The sequence below is a fragment of the Prionailurus bengalensis genome, chromosome B2 (assembly GCF_016509475.1).
Source record: "Prionailurus bengalensis isolate Pbe53 chromosome B2, Fcat_Pben_1.1_paternal_pri, whole genome shotgun sequence".
In the NCBI taxonomy this organism is placed as follows: Eukaryota; Metazoa; Chordata; class Mammalia; order Carnivora; family Felidae; genus Prionailurus; species Prionailurus bengalensis.
The window spans coordinates 3,338,485-3,357,459 of record NC_057349.1 but is presented as its reverse complement, the minus strand read 5'-3'; the positions used below and the strand labels follow the sequence as shown (position 1 = coordinate 3,357,459).

Below are 18,975 nucleotides of genomic sequence, written 5' to 3'. Positions count from 1 at the left end.
TCACAAAAACGCGGTGGCACGGTGTGCGCCGTCACGGGTGCTGGCGCGGAGAATGAACCTGCCACGCGTCCAGACCTCCTTCGATAGGTACACGGGCCGTCGGGCTGGAAGCGCATTACAAGGCGGGAAGGAGGGACGGATGGTCTAAGGGGTTGGGAGCCTCTAGAGTCGGTGCTCCTCAAAGTTTAGCGCGCAGGAAAGCCACGGAAGGGGGAAAAGCCGGCTTTCTGCGTCTCGCTCCCCGGATTCCACGCCGGTTCCTGGGGTGCAGCCCGGGACCCGTCAGTGAGAGGTGCGCGCGCGACCGTCCCGCAGACCACACCTGCGGTGGCACCTGCTCTACCCGCTCTGTGCAGCCAACACCGACGGGGGACATCCATCCACCAGAGGCTGGAAAAGAGAAAAATAGAGCTTCTCCACGGAGATGCAAATCCCCACTTCAGCTTTATTCCGCTGTGCTTTAACCAAGCTAATTAATTTTAAGGGAACCGATCGCTTCTCTCCTCAGTTTTCGTTTTCCTCAAGATTTTGTTCTAAACGTGTACATATCACCAAATACTTTATTTCATGTTGGTGGTGGTGGCTTGTTTTAGAAAGAAGTCTATTTCCACCTCCCCCTCAAACAAACAAAAAGACCTTTCGTAGAATAATCACACTATTGGGCGTAAAGGAGGAAACAGGCTTTTTCTTTTTCTTTTCTCTGATCTGCAGGTTGGGAACTCCTCCTCCCCATAAAAGCATCAGCTGAGATTATTTTTCTGAGAAGAGAAAAGTTTTTTGTTTTCCCTCAGAATGTTCTAGAGCTGCACTGTCCAAAACAATAGCCATTAGCACATGTTTCTAAAACTTAATTCAAAAAAGAAAGAATGTGCAATTCCTTATTAATGGAATAATGTTTGGGATAAAAACGTTACAATCAATCACACTTGTTTATTTATACTTTTTACATACGGCTACTTGGAAAATTAAGTTTACTTATTATATGGTATTTGTTAACTCCCACACCTTCTTGTGGTTATGGATGTGGTAATATCAGTAAAGTGCCATCACTTTGCCAGGGTTGTGGGGGGTGTCACATTCCAAAGAAACTGGTTTTTACGCCAAAAAATGAACGTGCTCTTCTCCAAAAGCAATTCCTAGTGTGTGAAAGCAAAACCTTTTCGTACTGGATTTCTTTACCTGCTTTTCTTTTTCTTTGCAAGAGGGCTGGTTAAAGAGCCTGCTTAGTACACAGATTGTGGATGGCAATTTGGTGAGGTTCTGTCTACAGGCTTCGTCATCTGGAAAATGTTAGTCCTAGTTTTGTTGAAGACCATTTGGAGGATTTATACGTGATGAAACCTGACTTATTCAATTGCTCTATAATGAGAAAGACAAAGCCTGACATTTACTGCGTAGAGGCAACTTCCGAAGGTGGCAGGAACAGAAGTTTTCAAGGAAGAGCCAGGAAGACTGGGTGGCATGTGGAAAAAGTTCCATGAAAAATCACTCTGCGTAGCACATGACTGAACCACCATAAACTATCACCTGGACACCAAAAAATTCAGAATTCTCATCTGACGACGATGCTTCTCCCCGATGCAATGAGATTATCAGTGATTTGGTTTGCAATAATTGGATATTTTGTCCTTGATCTATGACTTTACATTTGAGAGCTGGTAATAAGAGCTCCAGCAGTTACTGGAAACCCTTTTTGATTTTGTATGATCCCCACAACTACTCTTAATTCTTTTTGTATCCTGGAGTAGTCACCATATGCGATGTCCAATAATTATTTGTAAATGGATCAGTGAATATCCAATTTCCTTCCTTCACTTTTTTGGAAGTCAGTACGATAGAGCTGGAACAGGCTGAGGGCTGTAGGAACTTCGGGAACCGAAGCAAAACTCTTCCTCCTGCAGTGCCTCTCCAGCGCCCTCTACTGTTAAAACTTCAGTGCCGGGGCACCTGGGTGGCGCAGTCGGTTAAGCATCCGACTTCAGCCAGGTCACGATCTCGCGGTCCGTGAGTTCAAGCCCCGCGTCAGGCTCTGGGCTGATGGCTCAGAGCCTGGAGCCTGTTTCGGATTCTGTGTCTCCCTCTCTCTCTGCCCCTCCCCCGTTCATGCTCTGTCTCTCTCTGTCCCAAAAATAAATAAACGTTGAAAAAAAAAATTTTTTTTAAACTTCAGTGCCTCTACAAGGAGAAAAATTTTAAGGCCCAGATCCCTTTTCAAAAAGCTGTCTAAAAAGACAAATTTGCCAAACATAAACTATTGCTACTTCATCAAGATAAAAAGCTTATGCACAGTGAAAGAAACAATCAGCAAAACTAAAAGGCAGCCTATGGAATGGGAGAAGATATTTCCAAACAACATATTGGGTAAAGGGTTAATATCCAAAATCTATAAAGAACTTATCAAACTCAGCACCCAAAAGCCAAATAATCCAGTGAAGAAATGGGCAGAAGACATGAATAGACACTTTTCCAAAGAGGACATCCGACGGCTAATAGACGTATGAAAAGATGCTCCACATCACTCATCATCAGGGAAACACAAAGCAAAACCACGATGAGATACCACTTCGCACCTGTCAGAATGGCTAAAATAACAATACAGGAAACAACAGACGTTGGCAAGGATGCGGAGAAAGGGGAACCCTCTTGCACTGTTGGTGGGAATGCAAACTAGTGCAGCCACTCTGGAAAACAGCATAGAGTTTCCTCAAGAAACTAAAAATACAATTGCCCTACAATTCAGCAATTGCATTAATAGGTATTTACCCAAAGAATACAAAAATACAGATTCGAAGGGGCACATGCACCCCCATGTTTATAGCAGCACTATCAACAATAGCCAAAGTATGGAAAGAGCCCAAATGTCCGTTGGCCGATTAATGGAATATTACTCAGCGTCAAAAAGAATGAAATCTTGCCATTTGCAATGACACATATGGAGCTAGAGTGTATTATGCTAAGCAAAATGAGTCAATCAGAGAAAGACAAATACCGGATGATTTCACTCATATGTGGAATTTAAGAAACAAAACAGATGAATGGATGGGAAGTGGGGGGGGGGGGGGCGGAGAAGAGAGGGAAACAAACCATAAAGAGACTCTTAAAGATACAGAACTAACTGAGGGTTGATGGAGGTAGTTGGGGGGGGGGGGGATGGATGGGTGATGGGTATCAGGAGGGCACCTGTTGTGATGAGCACTGGGCATTGCATGTAAGTGATGAATCACTGACTTCTATTCCGAAAACCAATATGGCACTGCATGTTAACTAAATAAAATTTAAATTAAAAAAAGGAAAAAATAAAAGGAGGAATTTGGGCTGAGAAGTGTGTTAGGGAGAAAAAAACTGGTTTTTTTCTCCTGCGTGTCTCCTTTACAACTTACACAGAACACTTTACACTTGTGGTCACCAAATGTGTGGGGTTTTTCCTCCCACCAAGCAATTCAACACCAGCTGGATGTCTTGGGTGTAACTCAATTCTGACACTCTCTATCTGAAGCTGGTGTCGGATCCCACAGGTTAAGGGTTCAGTCTCACGAGACTGCGCTCACTTTAGATGTCAAAGGCGAGTTGTGGGCCCCAGGTTACCCACAACTCTGTCCAACTTGGCAACAAATTGGAGGGTCCCATGAGCGCCTCCCCGTTATTTGCTAGCACAGTTCACAGAGCTCAGGGAAACACTTACACACATCTAGCAGGTTATTAAAGGGTCTGATAAAGGATACGGTTGGGCAGGCACCTGTGGTCTGAGAGGATCTCAAGCACGGGAGTGCCTGTCCCTGGGGAGCTGGGGGGAGGTCACCCTCCCAGTACACTGAGGTACAAACTCAAGTGAGTTGAGTGAGTTGAGTTCACCAACCTAGAGCTCTCTGAATCTTACACTTCGGTGATTTTTATGGAGGCTTCATCATGTGGATGTGATTGATCACACACCCCATTTTCAGTCCTTTTCCCTTCTTAAGAGAATTGGGGGCAGGGCTGAGCATTCCCAGCTTCTAATCATGGCTTGGTCTTTCTGGTGACCCTCATCCGGGAGCCACCAGGAGCCCAGCCGGAGGCACCTCAGTAGGACCAAAGACACTCCTATCACCCAGGAAATTACAGGAAAGCCATCTCTCTCCAGCCAAATGATCAGGAAGACAGCAGCCGAGCAAGACAGACAACTTTCACACAGGAAAACTCTACTCCAGCAACACACCGCAGGAAACACTGTCCCAATACCCCCGCCCTCCCTCCCGTTCACCATCTGAAAGGACCCAGTGGACAGCTCAGACCCCCACCTTTGACCAGCAAGGAAGGTGGTGTTGGAGAAGGCCAGGTGTAACTTGAGACCTTCACCCTTACTTAGTAGGCAGTATCTAGGCCCGTTCCCTCCAATTCCTGCCTGACCAGAAGCTCAGAGCATTTGGGTGGAGCTCTTAAAGGGGAAATTCATTTTCGGTTGATATGGCTGGGCCAGTTGGTTGGGGAACTCTTCCCCGTCAGCGTCCGTAAGCGGGCTGGGCAGATTTTCAGAAACAAACCTAGTGTGCTGCAGGATAGGATAGTCCTGACTATGAATCGGAGCCAAGATAAGATAGAATTCCATTGGTTTGTACCATGGAATACACCTTTCCAATTTGTTGGTGTCTTCCAGGCAGGTGAGCCTCTGTTTTTCTCAATGAAATTATCCTCCAGATGTCCTGCCACAGTCTGGAGGGGTAGTACCCCCCCCCATATCTTGAAATTGAGGGAGAGGGTCTGCAGTTCTAAATTCCTTGCAAGTGACATTCAGCCAAATTCTATTCTCACTCTTACTTTCACTGTCTACATATTAATCCCTGCAGCTGCCAATTTTTTAAGTTTAGGAGGTCAGTTTTCACAAGACAAGTTGTATTTTTATTCAGCTTTTCCCAATTCTGGCTTAAAACAAACCTTTCCTCGAGTATCTCGCCAGCCCTTCTGCCATTTGGTTTTCAAAACTTGGGTGCCGCCCTTTACTTTCCTATGATTGTCCTTGTGTGTTTCTGCTGTAAAAAACACCCCCTTTCTTTCTTTTTTTAGTGGATTTTTGGATAGAGAGACATCAAATGCTCATTTTTACCACGCCATCATTATAAGTAGATCTATCTCTGACTTACTGTGATTTCTTATCATGCTGGATTCGCAAAAGGTCAGTACAATAATATCACAGGCAATGAATAGTATGGTGTCATTTATGTTCAGATTAAAGTCCTAGAGGACTCGAGCTCTCACTTAACATGAATAGAGCTGGAAAGAGTGTTGCTCCTAATCTAACAACCAACAATCTAGATCATGTAAAAAAAAATTATAAGTTTCTGTGAATCCATGAAGAGCTGAGGTCTCAGAGCGACCAGATAGTATGCAATCTAAGGAAAACAGTTGCCTCCAGCAGAGATGGGACATGAGCACTGTCTCACCCAAAAGCAGTGGGATGAAGACGGGGCCTCCAGGCAAGAGGGTCAGAAAAGTCCAGCTAAAATTCATCATTTCGTAGTGAATTGCTGAAACCCAAGTGTTGGCCAGCAGGGGGCTGGGACCCCTGGGACCAGTGTTTGGATGGGCGGAGGGGGGGTGGTTACCCGCACTTCACCGAGCACTCTCGGGGGCAGGGCAAGAGCGTAGAGAAAGCCTCCGTCAGTAGTCCGGGCTTTTATTTTGGCAACCGCAAAACTCCTAAACACTGACAGAGAAACAGCAAACACTGTTAGAAACTAAAGGAAGCATCAAAGAATAAAAATCTCAGCCCCGGGGGAGTGTCAGAAAACCATACTGGGCCCAGAATATTAGAGAATGTCAGCTGCGGGGGGGGGGGGGGTGGGAGGTGGGGGGTGGGGGGGCGAGCAGGCTGACTGAGAAAGTCACACCCCAGAGCCCCAGGATCACAGAGCACAAGAAGACTGGGGCTCAAGCCTCCCACACGACCCCCTAGACCAGCGAGCGCTAGTTATCAAGAAACAGAAGTGTAGCGCTGGGGGAAGGTAAGAAACCCAAGGAGAGAAGCCCTCTCTGAAACTTGTACAGAGAAGGCATACAGCTGAGGGTCGAGCAAAAACATTGAAAAAGCAAGAAATTAAGCCTCACCCCAAACCCAAAGAAGAGCCAAAAGAATCTGAAGCCGGTTGTGCTCTGATGGAAAATATAGCAACGATAAAATACAAACATATCTCAACTCCTGCTTCAATTTCAACCTCACACATGAATAGCCTAGTAGAAGGGACATATCGGTCTCCGGCTTAGATACTACTAACCTCACTGGCTACAGCCCTCACACTGTGTCCAGCAGCTAGTGAAAAATTATGAGACGCTCATAAAAGCGAGAAGAAACCATTCACTGTCAAGAGACAAAGCAGCAAAATGAGATTCAGATGTGTCTCACATGATGAAACTGTCAGAAAGAGAATTTCAGGTACCCATGGTTATTATGGTAAAGGCTCCAGTGGAAAAATGGACCACGTACGTTAGCAGATGAGAAATTTCAGTAGATTGTTGGAAACGAAAAGTCAAATAGATATGCTAAAAAAAACTGTAAAAACCTACACACAGTAACAGAGATAAAGAATGCCTTTAATGTCTCCCCAGGAGACTCTGGTCTGAGGGGCAGTTGAAGGAAGGTCAGTAGAGTCTACCCAGCCTGAAACACCAAGAAAAAAAGACTGGGAAAAAAAGATCATTAAAGAGTTCTTGATTAATGCCAAATAGTCTCATATATTTATTGTTGAAATCCCAGAAGGCAAAGCAAGAGAGAAAAAATAGAAAACAATATTTGAAGAGATAAAGACTGAGTACTTTCCCAAGATAATGAAATTCATCCAACCCTGGCTGCAAGATCAGAGAACTCTAAGCATTTTATATTGGTTGGGGTGGGGGGGACTCTACCTCATAGTCATACTGCTGAAAACAAATAAAAGAGAGTGCTGAAGGCGATCAAAGAACGAAATACATATTACATATAGCTGAAAAAGATAAAAATTACAGCAGACTTCTCACCAGAAATTAAGTATGCCAGAGGACAAGGGAATGACACTTGAAAGTGATGAGAGACAAAACAAACAAAACCCCAAAAGAAACTCTTGACCATGAATTCTCTATCACGCAAAAAAATATTTTTCAACCATGAAGAAGACATTAAGGTCTGCCCAGACACACAAAATCTGAAGGGCGGTTGACCAGCAGACCTGCGCAACAGGAGACGTTGTGAGAAGGAGGAATTCAGGGAGAAGGAATACGAGCCCAGAGACACAAGAAAGAGTGAATATCCAAGGAGGTGGCTACCCCGTGAAGAAGGTACATAAAAGGAATATTTTTTCCCAATTTGAATCACTCTAAATACGATCAGCTGCATAAAGCAATCGTGCTGATGAGCTGTGGAATGTACGGGAGAGCCAAGGCGCGGGACGGAGAACACACCACAGAGGAGAGAGGAGCCAGGAGCCCGCTGTTGCAAACTCGGAGCCACTCAAGAAGCAGCATGATGCCATTTGAAAAGTGGACCTGGGTTCATTGCAGCTGGGTGCAGGAAACCCCAGGGAAACCAGTCGAGGTTGTTTTCAAAGGCAAACAGTAAGGCCACAATGAAGATAAAATTGAATCACGTAGAGTGCTCCGAAGTGTCAAAGACAGGAAGAAAGATAAAGGAAAGGAACACCTAGAAAACAGGGTAACGAGACAGTGGATTTTAACACCAACAGGTCAGCGATGACGTTACATGTAGCTTATCTGAATCCACTGATTAGAGTTTGTCAAGCTGGATAATAGAAACTCAGACCCAGCTGCAATACTGGACCGACTCCCCAGGAGGGAATTTTTATCTCGCATAAAGTATGCATACCGGGAGTGGGGTTCGAACCCACGCGGGCACACGCCCATTGGATCTTAAGTCCAACGCCTTAACCACTCGGCCATCCCGGTGGCACATGCAAACTCTGATGTCAAAATTACTGAATTAGAATTAATTAGAATTGCTAATTCCTGGAAAGTTATGAATATACCTGAGAAATCTGTGGCCAGGCTTTAACATGCTGAGAGGAAACAATTCTTTATAATGCTTCTTGGGGGTAAAAGAAAACTAATGAAAATGTTTCTTTTCAACAACTATTACCTAATCACTAATTTGTACCATACATTATGGCGGGTGTTAGGGAAAGACTGAAATATGCCTGATCTCACAGACCTGCATCAAAATGAGAAATATTATGACATAAAAAACACAGGATGCTACAGGAATACTCATCAGATTCAACTCACTTTGTCACCACTTATGCTCAAGAGAAGACCCTTCTTTTAGTGGATTTGGAAAGAAAACCAAAGAGAACAGGAAGTGGAGTGAGAGGTGAGGAGAATGCAGCTGCGTGAACTATGTCTCTAACTCTACAAACGTGGTATCTGTACTTTTCATTACTCATCAGAGAACACTGTTTTGCCTGCTGAATCTCAGCCCCCATTCCGAGCCCATTGAATCTCACTGTCCGGGTGAGGGTTTCAGGTCTGGAACCAGAGAATAGTTAATATTGAGACAACCTACCCTTGGAGTAAGTTTAGAAAACCCTACCGCATACATATGGAGTTTGGAGTTTAATACGTGACATTGGTTCTAATAAAGGAAGTGTTTTAACCGAGAGTTCCAACTCTCCACTGATGAAGTCTCTTTCCTGAGCACCTACTGTGTGCTAGGCACCGAGCCAGGTGCACGTAATACTAAGTCAGTAAGACACGGTCAGACACTTCAGGGAGTGGGCTGATGAAAAACTCATTAAAGCAGGTTCCAGATGGGGATTTGGGGGCTTGTCTTGAAAGTTTGTGAAGGCTTCCGGAATCAGAGATGAAATTAATCCTGATGTAGGGTCTGGAATAGAATTAATGTGCAAACATCATAAAACGCCTATTGAGAGCCACCATAATAAATAAATACTCCTGTGCTATTTTGGTTACCTGGAGAGAGAACTGCAATATGAGAAGATTGTCAGCTGTACCACACAAGCATGAAAGGTCTAAGCACCGCCCTCCTCCGGCTTGAAACCACTGAGGCAGAAAGAGTCCAGCTTTTGCTGGCAATGCACAGAGCTCACCAAGTTCAAAACCATGTCCTGTCTTGGCTGGTAAAGCCACGAGGAAGGAATGTGTCACTCATTTCATTGGTCCATCAGCTCAGAGCTCTGTCTCCGGCCTTTTAGATACTCTGTGCTAGCGAGCCAAGAGATGGCCTAGAAGCTTCTTGCCTTTGCCTGTTGAGGGAGATCCAGGCTGGGTCAATGCCAAGTCCGTGCCTGGGTCAGAGCTGAACTGGGAAGAGTGAGTGGTGGGTGCAACAAAGGGCATGTCGGAGAAAGGAGTTCCCACACATTGGCACACGCAAGGGCTTTTATATTTTTCTATTATTGTGATTCTTTTTGTTGCCAATTTTTTAACTTGATGCATAATTGACATATGACTTTATTTTCAGGTGTAAAATTTAATGATTAAATATTGCACATTGCAAAACGATAACCACAATAAGTCTAGGTAACGTCCATCACCATACAGTTACGATTCTCTTTCTCGTGATGAGAGCTTTTGAAATGTACTTTCTTAGCCACTTGCAAACATGCAATACAGTATCGTTAACTGGAGTCACCGTGGTGTATCTTATATCCCCATGACTTATTTCTTTTATAACTGGAAATGTGTACTTTTTGCCCCCTTCACCCATTTTGCCCACCCCCCAACCCTCCACCTCCTAGCAACTGCCAATCTGTTCTCTGTATCTATGAACTCAAGTTTTTGTTTTTGTTTTTGCCTGTTCGTTTTAAGATTTCGCACATAAGTGAGGTCATGCAGTATTTGTCTTTCTCTGACTTATCTCACTTAGCATAATGCCCTCCAGATCCACTTGTGTTGTCTCAAAGGGCAAGATTTCGTTCTTCCTTTCAGCTGAACGATATTCCTCGTGTATATTTCCCACGTTGTCTTCATCCGTTCACACACCGAGGGACACTTAGGCTGTGTCCCCATCCTGCCTGTTGTAAACAATACCGCAGTGAACGTGGGATGCATCTATCTTTTCAAGTTAGTGTTTTTGCTTTCTTCTGATGAATACCCAGAAGGGGAATTGCTGGATCTCACGGTAGTTCTGAGGACCCTCCGTGCTGTTTTCCACAGGGGCTGCGCCAATTTACATTCCCACCAACAGTGCGTGGTGAGAGTTCTCTTTCCTCCACATCCTCACCAACACCTGTTATTTCTTATCTTTTTAAGACTAACCATCCTAACAGGTGTGAGGTGATATCTCATTGTGTTTTTCATTTGTATTTCCCTGATGATGAGTGAGCACGTTCTCATGTGACTGTTGGCCGTCTGGGTGTCTTCTCTGCAAAAATGTCCCTTCAGATCCTCTGCCCATTTTAAAATGGGATTGTTTGGTGTGTGTGTGCATGTGTGTGCGTGTTTGTTTATTTTTTGCTATTAGTTGTATGAGTCCTTTATAATTTTTTTGATACTAACCCCATATCGGATACGTGGTTTGCAAACATTTTCTCCCATTCCATAGGTTGCCTTTTTGTTGACTGGTTGATGGTTTCCTTTGCTGTGCAGAAGATTTTGATCTGATGTAGTCCCACTTGTTTATTTTTGCTTTTGTTGCCGCGATTATTGTGATTCTTAACACAGAGTAGAATTGTCTGTAGAGTTTATAAAATACACTTAGCTAGAGAGTGTAAATACCTAAATGTGAGAGGTAAAAATTAATAGAAATGTATGTAGAAAAGTGTCTTTATGACCTGGAGGTCAGGGAGGACTTAAGGAAAAAAAATAAAATAAAAGCTCCAACGGTTGGTATGGTTTACTTCATCCAAATCAAATGTTCAAGCGAAGGCCACAATGGGACAGTAAATGGACAGGTATGACTAAAGTAAAAGATAACTGAGACATTTAAAAATGACAGCTTAGGGGCACCTGGGTGGCACAGTTGGTTAAGCGTCCGACTCTTGATCTCGGCTCAGGTCATGATCTCAGGGTTCCTGAGTTCAAGCCCTGCGTTGGGCTCTGTGCTGATGGCGCGGAGCCTGCTTGGGATTCTGCCTCTCCTTCTCTCGGCCCCTCTCCTGTGTTTACTCTCTCTCTCAGAATAAATAAATGAACTTTTAAATTTTTAAAAAATAAAACTGACAGCCTGCTCTATATTATGGAGTAAGAAGTCGTGGAAATCAGCAAAATCAGACAGAAAATTCAACATATGATGGGTAAAAAAAAAAAGGAACAGGGTGCTCATCAAAGCCAAGATAAAGAAGAATCTGAAAACATTAACAAAGATATTAAACAGTTAATATTGCTAGTAATGCATGCAAATGCAAAATAAAATGAGATCTGACTCTACATATGTTAAGTGTGAAAAATCAGAAAACCGCATGTGTTCTTTACCGCAGGAACGAGGACAGAATAATCCTCGCGTCCTGCTGATGGAAGCTTATGCTGGTGTAGCTATCCTTTGTGAGCTAAAGTTGGCAGCATCTATATCTCCATAGCTTCTACAATTGTCCCCCAAGTCAGTGCCCCTGGATCTGTATCCTGAGAGTATTTGCCAGTCGCAGGTGCTCAGGCTTTGTTGAAAATGCTTTTTCGGTGGCTCCTTATGGTAGCCAGAAAGAAATAAGGAAATGGAAAAGTCTGCCAGACCCCAGACCCCTGCAGCCCAGTGGAGCAGACATCCCCTGGATGGGAAAGACTGTAAAATAATAGCTTGGTCTCTCTGTTATGAAATAAAAAAAGCAGGACAAGGAATCAGCACTTGGTTTATTTGGGGGCTTCTTCAGGCAAAGTACAGGTAACAGCCACTACATTAGGACACGAGGTCGTTGCTGAGGACAGGCACAAATGCAAGAAAGAGCAGGAAGCTGACAAAAAAAAAAAATTGGTTACAGCTAACAGGTCCAAGGACGGTCTAATCACAAGCCAAGTGAGGAGGGCATTCTAAGTGCTGAGGAACCTTAAAAGCATCTCATCTGGCACGTGTGTGAAAGGCCCATTCTTTAGAATACACTGGGAGAAAAGTTAGGTTTAGAGGTCCGAAATTCCATTCTTGATTTTTACTTGGTCCTGCTTAATCATTCATTAATTCATCCATCATCCATTCACTCATTCAAGGAACATCCATTGAACCCCTATTACCAGCCCGGCGTTGTTGAACAGTTCGGAATAAAGCGGTGGGTACAAGAGACAAAACATCCTTTTCCTTGGGGAACTTACATTTCAGTTCTAAGCTGATTAAATATGTCTTTCTTTGATGAAAGCCATAACCATACTTAGGAGAACTTTTTATTAACATTCCTCAGGCTCGGTAAAAACCGCTGGATACGGTTCACAAAGCTAAGCTGAGATAATTATGCATGAGGAAGCTGCCAATATATGCACGAAACCTTAATAAACCCATAGTGGGAGAAATAGATCTACATATTAGCTCGCTGCTGATTAGTCCACGGATAAATTTTTCCTGCCTCGTGTTTACACTCTCCCAAGCCCATCCAGGCGATGTATTTCTTGTTGTACATCTTTGCACGAACCGCTGCCCTGACTTTTGTTTTCAAACCTGGGTAAAGTGTCTCATTCAGGAGTGTTTAAAGCGGGTGTCTAACAAACCTCACCGCCAGGATCCCGACAGGCCTCCAGCGCGAAGGAAAAGCGCTCAGGTGGGTGTCGTGCCTGATGGGATCTCAGTTCTCCAGGCCCCTCGGCTCCACACAGCAAGGAGTCCGTGGGGCCGTTTGCCCCTTTGGCAACAGAGACGACGTCTGGTACCTGTCTCTCCTAGGTGGTCGGCGGAAGCGAGGCCACCCTGGCCCCGACCGATGGCTGCGCGGGGATGCCCAGCGGTTCAGACACAGCGCGGGCGTGCTGGCCACGTGGACACCACCAGTGGCCGGAGACCAGCGTCCTCTCGCCAGTCGGCTCCGGCTCCTACAGGACACTGTTCAGTCGTGGAGAGGTGAAGGTCAGAGCGTCTTGCAAGGTCAGAGGCAGGAGCCGACGGCAGATGAGGACACCCCCAGGAGTCGGCCCAGGATTTCCCCGCCAGGTGTCTGCAGAGTAGCTGGGCCCTGGGGTAACACCGGCCTGGCCCCGAATTATCCAGTGCAGACGTTGTGGGGTCAAAGAACTGGAAAGTGTGGAGTGGAAAACATTTGCCTCCACCCAGAGTACAGCCTCCAGGGAAGGCTAAATTTAAGGTTAAATTTAACTAATTCAGGAAAGTAAAGCTTGCAGGCCAACGGGTTTCCGTAGTGTAGTGGTTATCACGTTCGCCTAACACGCGAAAGGTCCCCGGTTCGAAACCGGGCGGAAACAGCAGGTTTGCTTTTTTTTTTTTCCCCAAGTTCTGTTCCAGAAATCGTCTACCTAAATTTACTCACATTTCCACCCAGTCTCGAATCTTTGTGCTCTCTTTGCAGCCCAGAACTTTTAATTGCAAGAATTATATTAGAAACAAGCCCAGAGCTGAGCCTCGCTTCCTCTCCTTGTTCAACCAGACACTGTTGAGTCCTCACCACCGGGGTGGGGGAAGATTCTGCGGGGCTGCGGGGGGGAGGGGAAGGAGGCTGTCCAGCGGGGCGGGCGTCTGCATCCGCCTGGAGCAGAAACCGGAGGGGACAGGCCTGGGAGGGAAGTGTGGCTCGTCCACGCAAGGGAGGGATCAAGAAGTCCCCTGCAACCGCAGCAGGGCGCCCGGCGGAGAGGACTTCCAGGAGGCGGAGAGGGGGCAGCAAGGAGCGGACAGGTCAAGGGCGGCCTTGTTAGCCCGCTGTTCAAGGACTTCGGCCTTCACTCGGATAAAATAGGAAGGCGCCGGGTTTCAAGCACTGAAATGACTCTACACGACGTAAGCGTTTAGAAGGACGCCTCTGCCAGATCTGTGGAGAATATTCTGCATGCAGAAGAGAATGGGAGACTACGGAGCCCCTGTCACCAGGCGGCCCATGAGAGCTAACTGTGGCTTGGACAGCATGGTGGCTGTGGGGTTGCTGGAAAGTCGTTACGGTCTATACTTCAAAGGTAGAGCGAGAGAAATCCCTGAGGAAATGGATGGGAAGAGTGAGAAAAGGCAGAATCGGCGATGACCCGGAAGGTTTTTTGCAGAACTGGAAGGATGGGCTTGCCCTTAACTGAAATGGGGGCGTCGGGAGGGAGCAGCGTGGATAGGGAAAACTTGGAAGTTCTGTTTTAGACATGCTAACTTGTATCTTTTATTGCTTTCAGACGAATTTAGTGATCCTTCACTTACATACAACACCCAGTGCTCATCCCAGCAAGTGCCCTCCTTAATGCCCCTCGCCCGCTTAGCCCACCCCCACCCACCTCCCCTCCAGCAGCCCCCAGGTTGTTCTCTGTATTTAAAAGTCTCTTATGGTTTGTCTCCCTCTCTGTTTTTCTTATTTGTCCCTCCCTTCCCCTGTGTTCATCTGTATGTTTCTCAAATTCCGCGTATGAGTGAAATCATATGATATTCATCTTTCCCTGACTTATTTCACTTAGCATAATACACTCTAGTTCCATCCCCATCATTGCAAATGGCAAGATTTCATTCTTTCTGATGGCTGAGTGATACTCCATTGTGTGTGTGTGTATATATATATATATAAACACAGGAGTACAAAAAAATTTTGACAGTACAAAAAAAATTCCTTTCCCTGAGGAGACTGAAGAATTTTCCAGAGTTTGATAATAGCAACAGGTCACAAGTAGATTTTGATTCCATCTTTCTCTTCTCTGTTATTTTCCCTTTTCAGGACAAAGATATATGAAGACTGGTTCTGGAACTATGCTAACATTTAAAATAGTTGAAGGAACCATGAGATGTCCACCTCTGAGTAATTTACTAGCAATCCACTAGCTGGCCACGTCTTCAGTCTCATCGGATAGGTACCGCTCCACCATCAGCCCGCAATCACAAAAGTGCTACGTGGTCTTGGAGGACGGCCATGTTTTGTCACATGTAATGCTGACGCTCAACTTCCAGGTCAGAGCTCTCAAAGGCAGCCAATCCGTGGGCTGGCACGTGACCTGTGAGGAGACCCATAACCTGATCCTCCATAAAAATCTCGGCCCCAAAATGATTCACGTATTTAGATAGGTCACGTGTTTAGATGGATTTTTTAGAGGGGAGGAATCAGAACGGGAAGGAGCAAAAATAATGCCACAGACATAATAGATTCAAAGAGAAAATTACATTGATTTACTGATTCACATTAATCCCTATTTGCCAGCATAGAGGTCAATGAACTACTGCCCTTGAACGACATCAAGATGATTCATCTAGACCCTCAATAGATCTTGCTAAATTAAGAGACCCTTCCAGCTAGAGTATATGTGATCTTACCCTAAAATCCTCTTTAGGTAATTTCCACTTCATCTAGCCCCTAGATATTAAAAGGAGGGAAAGGCGATGGAAGGAGTTAAGGTGAGGTTTTCTCCACCCCCTCTCTTCAAGCCTATGTCCTCTTTTCTTTAAACAAAGAACTTAATCACTCATTCATTCAATCGATATGTATTGAGCGCATATACTGTGTCATACACTATTCGTTACTGGGATAACACCTATGAACAAAATAGAACTCTCTTCCCTTTCTAGCAGCAGGATTACAGAAATTTTTTAAAAGCAAAGTTACATATAAAATGCAATACAATGTGACAATAAATGCTAAGGGAAAAAATTGAGAGAAGGACATTGGGGGCGAATTTTTATTTTCAAATTCTAAATGGATTATTGGTGACATTTGGGCAAAAAATCTGAAGGAAGAAAATGAATGATCCATGGGGCTGTCTAGGTAAATTGATTCCAGACAGAGGATAGAGTGCCCACGGGGAGCCTGATATGGAATTTACCTTGTGTATTTAAGGAATACCAAGGAGGCTAATTCTGCTGGAGAAAATGAATGCTATTTTAATGTACACAACACTTACCTACTGCCACAAATCTACTGCTTAACAAACTATCCGAATTCAGTAGCTTAAAATAATTAGGATCTATTTATCTCACTAGCCTGTGGTTAACTAATATAGGTCAGGACTGACTAGACTGTTTAAGGTCCCAGCTGGGTTGACTCACATATCTGGTGAACAATAAACAATCAGACAATCTCCACACATCTCATAGTCTCCAGCGTGCTAAACCCAGGCAAGTTCTCAAGGCAAAAACAACCAGGAAAAAATACTCAACAAATCCCTCCTGGAACTAAAAAGCAATTATAGCAAGGTTGTAGGATACAAGGTTAATATACGAAAGTCAATCATTTTCCTACATACTAGCAATGAAAATTTGGAATTTGAAACTAAAAATACAATGTGATTTACATTTACACCCCCAAAATAAAATACTTAGGTACAATTCTAACAAAACAGGTACAAAGTCTATATGTGAAGAAAAGTACAAAAGCGCCTGGGTGCCTCAGTTGGTTAAACGTCCGAGTCTTGATTTCAGTTCAGGTCATGATCCCAGGGTTGTGGGATTAAGCTCTGCATCAGGCTCTGTGTCAGGCTCTGTGCTGGGCAGGGAACCTGCTTGAGATTCTGTCTCTCCTTCTCCCTCTACCTCCTGACTTGTTCATATTCTCTGTCTCTCTCTCTCTCTGTCTCTCTCTCTCTCTCTCTCTCTCTCTTAAGGAAAAAAAACTATAAAACTTTGATGAAATAAATCAAAGAACTAAATAGATATTCCATGTTCATGGATAGAAAGACTTAACACTGACAAGATGTTAGTTTTTCCCAGCTTGATCTATAGATTCAACACAACCCCAATCAAACCCCCAGCAAATTGTTTTGGGATATTAACAAGTTGATTCTAAAGTTTATACGGAGAAGCGAAAGACCCAGAATTGTCAACACAATACTGAAAGAGAAGGATAAAGTTGGAGGACTGACACTACCTGACTTCAAGAAGTATGACAAAATCACAATAATCAAGACATTGTGTTATTGGCAAAAGAACACATAAATGGATAAGAATAGACAGAATAAAGCATACAGAAACAGACCCACACAAATTTAATCTGTTGATCCTTGACAAAGGAGCAAAAACAATACAATGGATAAAAGACAGCCTTTTCAACAAATAGTGCCGGAACAATTACATGTCCACAAGCAAAAAAGAAAAAGAAAGAATCATAGACTTAAGTGTAAAACACAAAACTATAAAACTCCTAGCAGATAACATAGGAGAAAAAAATAAGCATATGAAAGATGGTCAACATTACATGTCGTCATGGAAATGCAAATAAAAACAACAATGAGACACCACCACGCACCTGTTGGAATGGCCAAAATCCAAAACACGGACGGCACCAAATGCTGGGGAGGGTGTGGGGCAACAGGAACTCTCACAATGTTGCTGGTGGGAATGCAACCACTTTGGAAGACAGTTTGGCAGTTTCTGGCAAAATTAAACATCCTCTTACCAACCAAGCAATCCAGCAACCATATTCCTTGGTATTTACCCAAATCAGCTGAAAATTTACGTCTACACAAAAACCTGCACACAGATGTGGATAGCAGCTTTATGCATAATTGCCAACCTTTGGAAACAAGATGTTCTCCAGGAGGTGAGTAGATAAGTAAACCATGGTATAGCCACACGATGGAATATTATACAGCACTGAAAAGAAATGAGCTATTGAGCAATGAAAAGATATATAGGAACCTCAAACGCATATTGCTAAATGAAAGAAGCCAGTCTGGAAAGGCCACACACTATATGATTCAACTCTGTGATATTTGTAAAAGGAAAAACTATAGAGACAGTAAAAAGATCAGAGGTTGTCAGGATTGGGAGGGATGGAGGGAGGAACAGGCAGAGCACAGAGGATTTTTAGGGCAGTGAAACTATTCGGTATGATACTATAATGGTAGACATACATCACATATTTGCCAAAAGCTACAGAATGCCCAACAAGAGGGAGTCCAAATGTAAACTATGGACCTTGGATGATAATAATGTGTCACTGTAGGTTCAGCAGTTGTAGTAAATGTGCCATTCTGATTTGGGACATTGATAGTGCAGGAAGTTGCGTGTGTGGTGGGGTAGGGGGTATATGAGAACCTCCCACTCGATTTTGCTGTGAACCTAAAACTGCTCTAAAAAATAAAGACTACTTAAAAGAAACAAAAAAAAACAGGGGCGCCTGGGTGGCGCAGTCGGTTAAGCGTCCGACTTCAGCCAGGTCACGATCTCGCGGTCCGGGAGTTCGAGCCCCGCGTCGGGCTCTGGGCTGATGGCTCGGAGCCTGGAGCCTGTTTCCGATTCTGTGTCTCCCTCTCTCTCTGCCCCTCCCCCGTTATTGCTCTGTCTCTCTCTGTCCCAAAAATAAAATAAAACGTTGAAAAAAAAAAAAAGAAACAAAAAAACAGGAACCAAAACAAGCAAGCAGAAAGAGTAAAGGGCATATTCAAGAAGCTTCTTTGTCAAGTATTGCTAATACTACGTTGGCCAACATCAGTCACAGGGCTCGGCCAAAAGAAAGGGGGAAGGCACGACAAGGGTACACGAAGAACACCATGAATAAAGGGAGGGGAGAAGAGTTGGGGGTATTAATGCAATAAGCCCACCACAGTAATGAATTGTTTCTAGTTAATTTGATGCAAAAAGGTCAAAATAAAAATCGCCTTTTTTTTTTAACCTGGTCATGTGCTCCACGTATTCTAGCTTGTCACTCTAACTCCATCACCACCCACGCCACGATCATGACCATCCCTGCCACTTACAGCATTCCTAAGCCCCCCCATGCCTCACGGTGTCCTTAACTCCACCTCTGCTAGTCATCTCGTCACTGTGTCCAAGATGGGTTGAGAGGCTCAGAGAAAAAATCGTTTTTATTATACATTACTTGGATATTAAACAAATAGATGGGACAGGAAGGAGGGAAGGGAGGGAGGAAGGAAGGAAGAAGAAATTTTGCTATTAGGTCGAAGTAAATGTTGAGAACATAAACTTATCACAAACTTAGAAAAAGACTGATCCGG

General features: G+C 44.2%; 2 non-coding genes across 2 annotated transcripts; one reads left to right on the top strand and one right to left on the bottom strand.

The window, feature by feature from the left end:
- Positions 1-7,825: 7,825 nt before the first annotated feature.
- Positions 7,826-7,908, bottom strand: TRNAL-UAA. Its single transcript has one exon. It is a non-coding gene; the product is annotated as a tRNA-Leu (tRNA).
- Positions 7,909-13,238: 5,330 nt separating this feature from the next.
- Positions 13,239-13,311, top strand: TRNAV-AAC. The gene has a single exon. It is a non-coding gene; the product is annotated as a tRNA-Val (tRNA).
- The last annotated feature ends 5,664 nt before the right edge of the window (positions 13,312-18,975 follow it).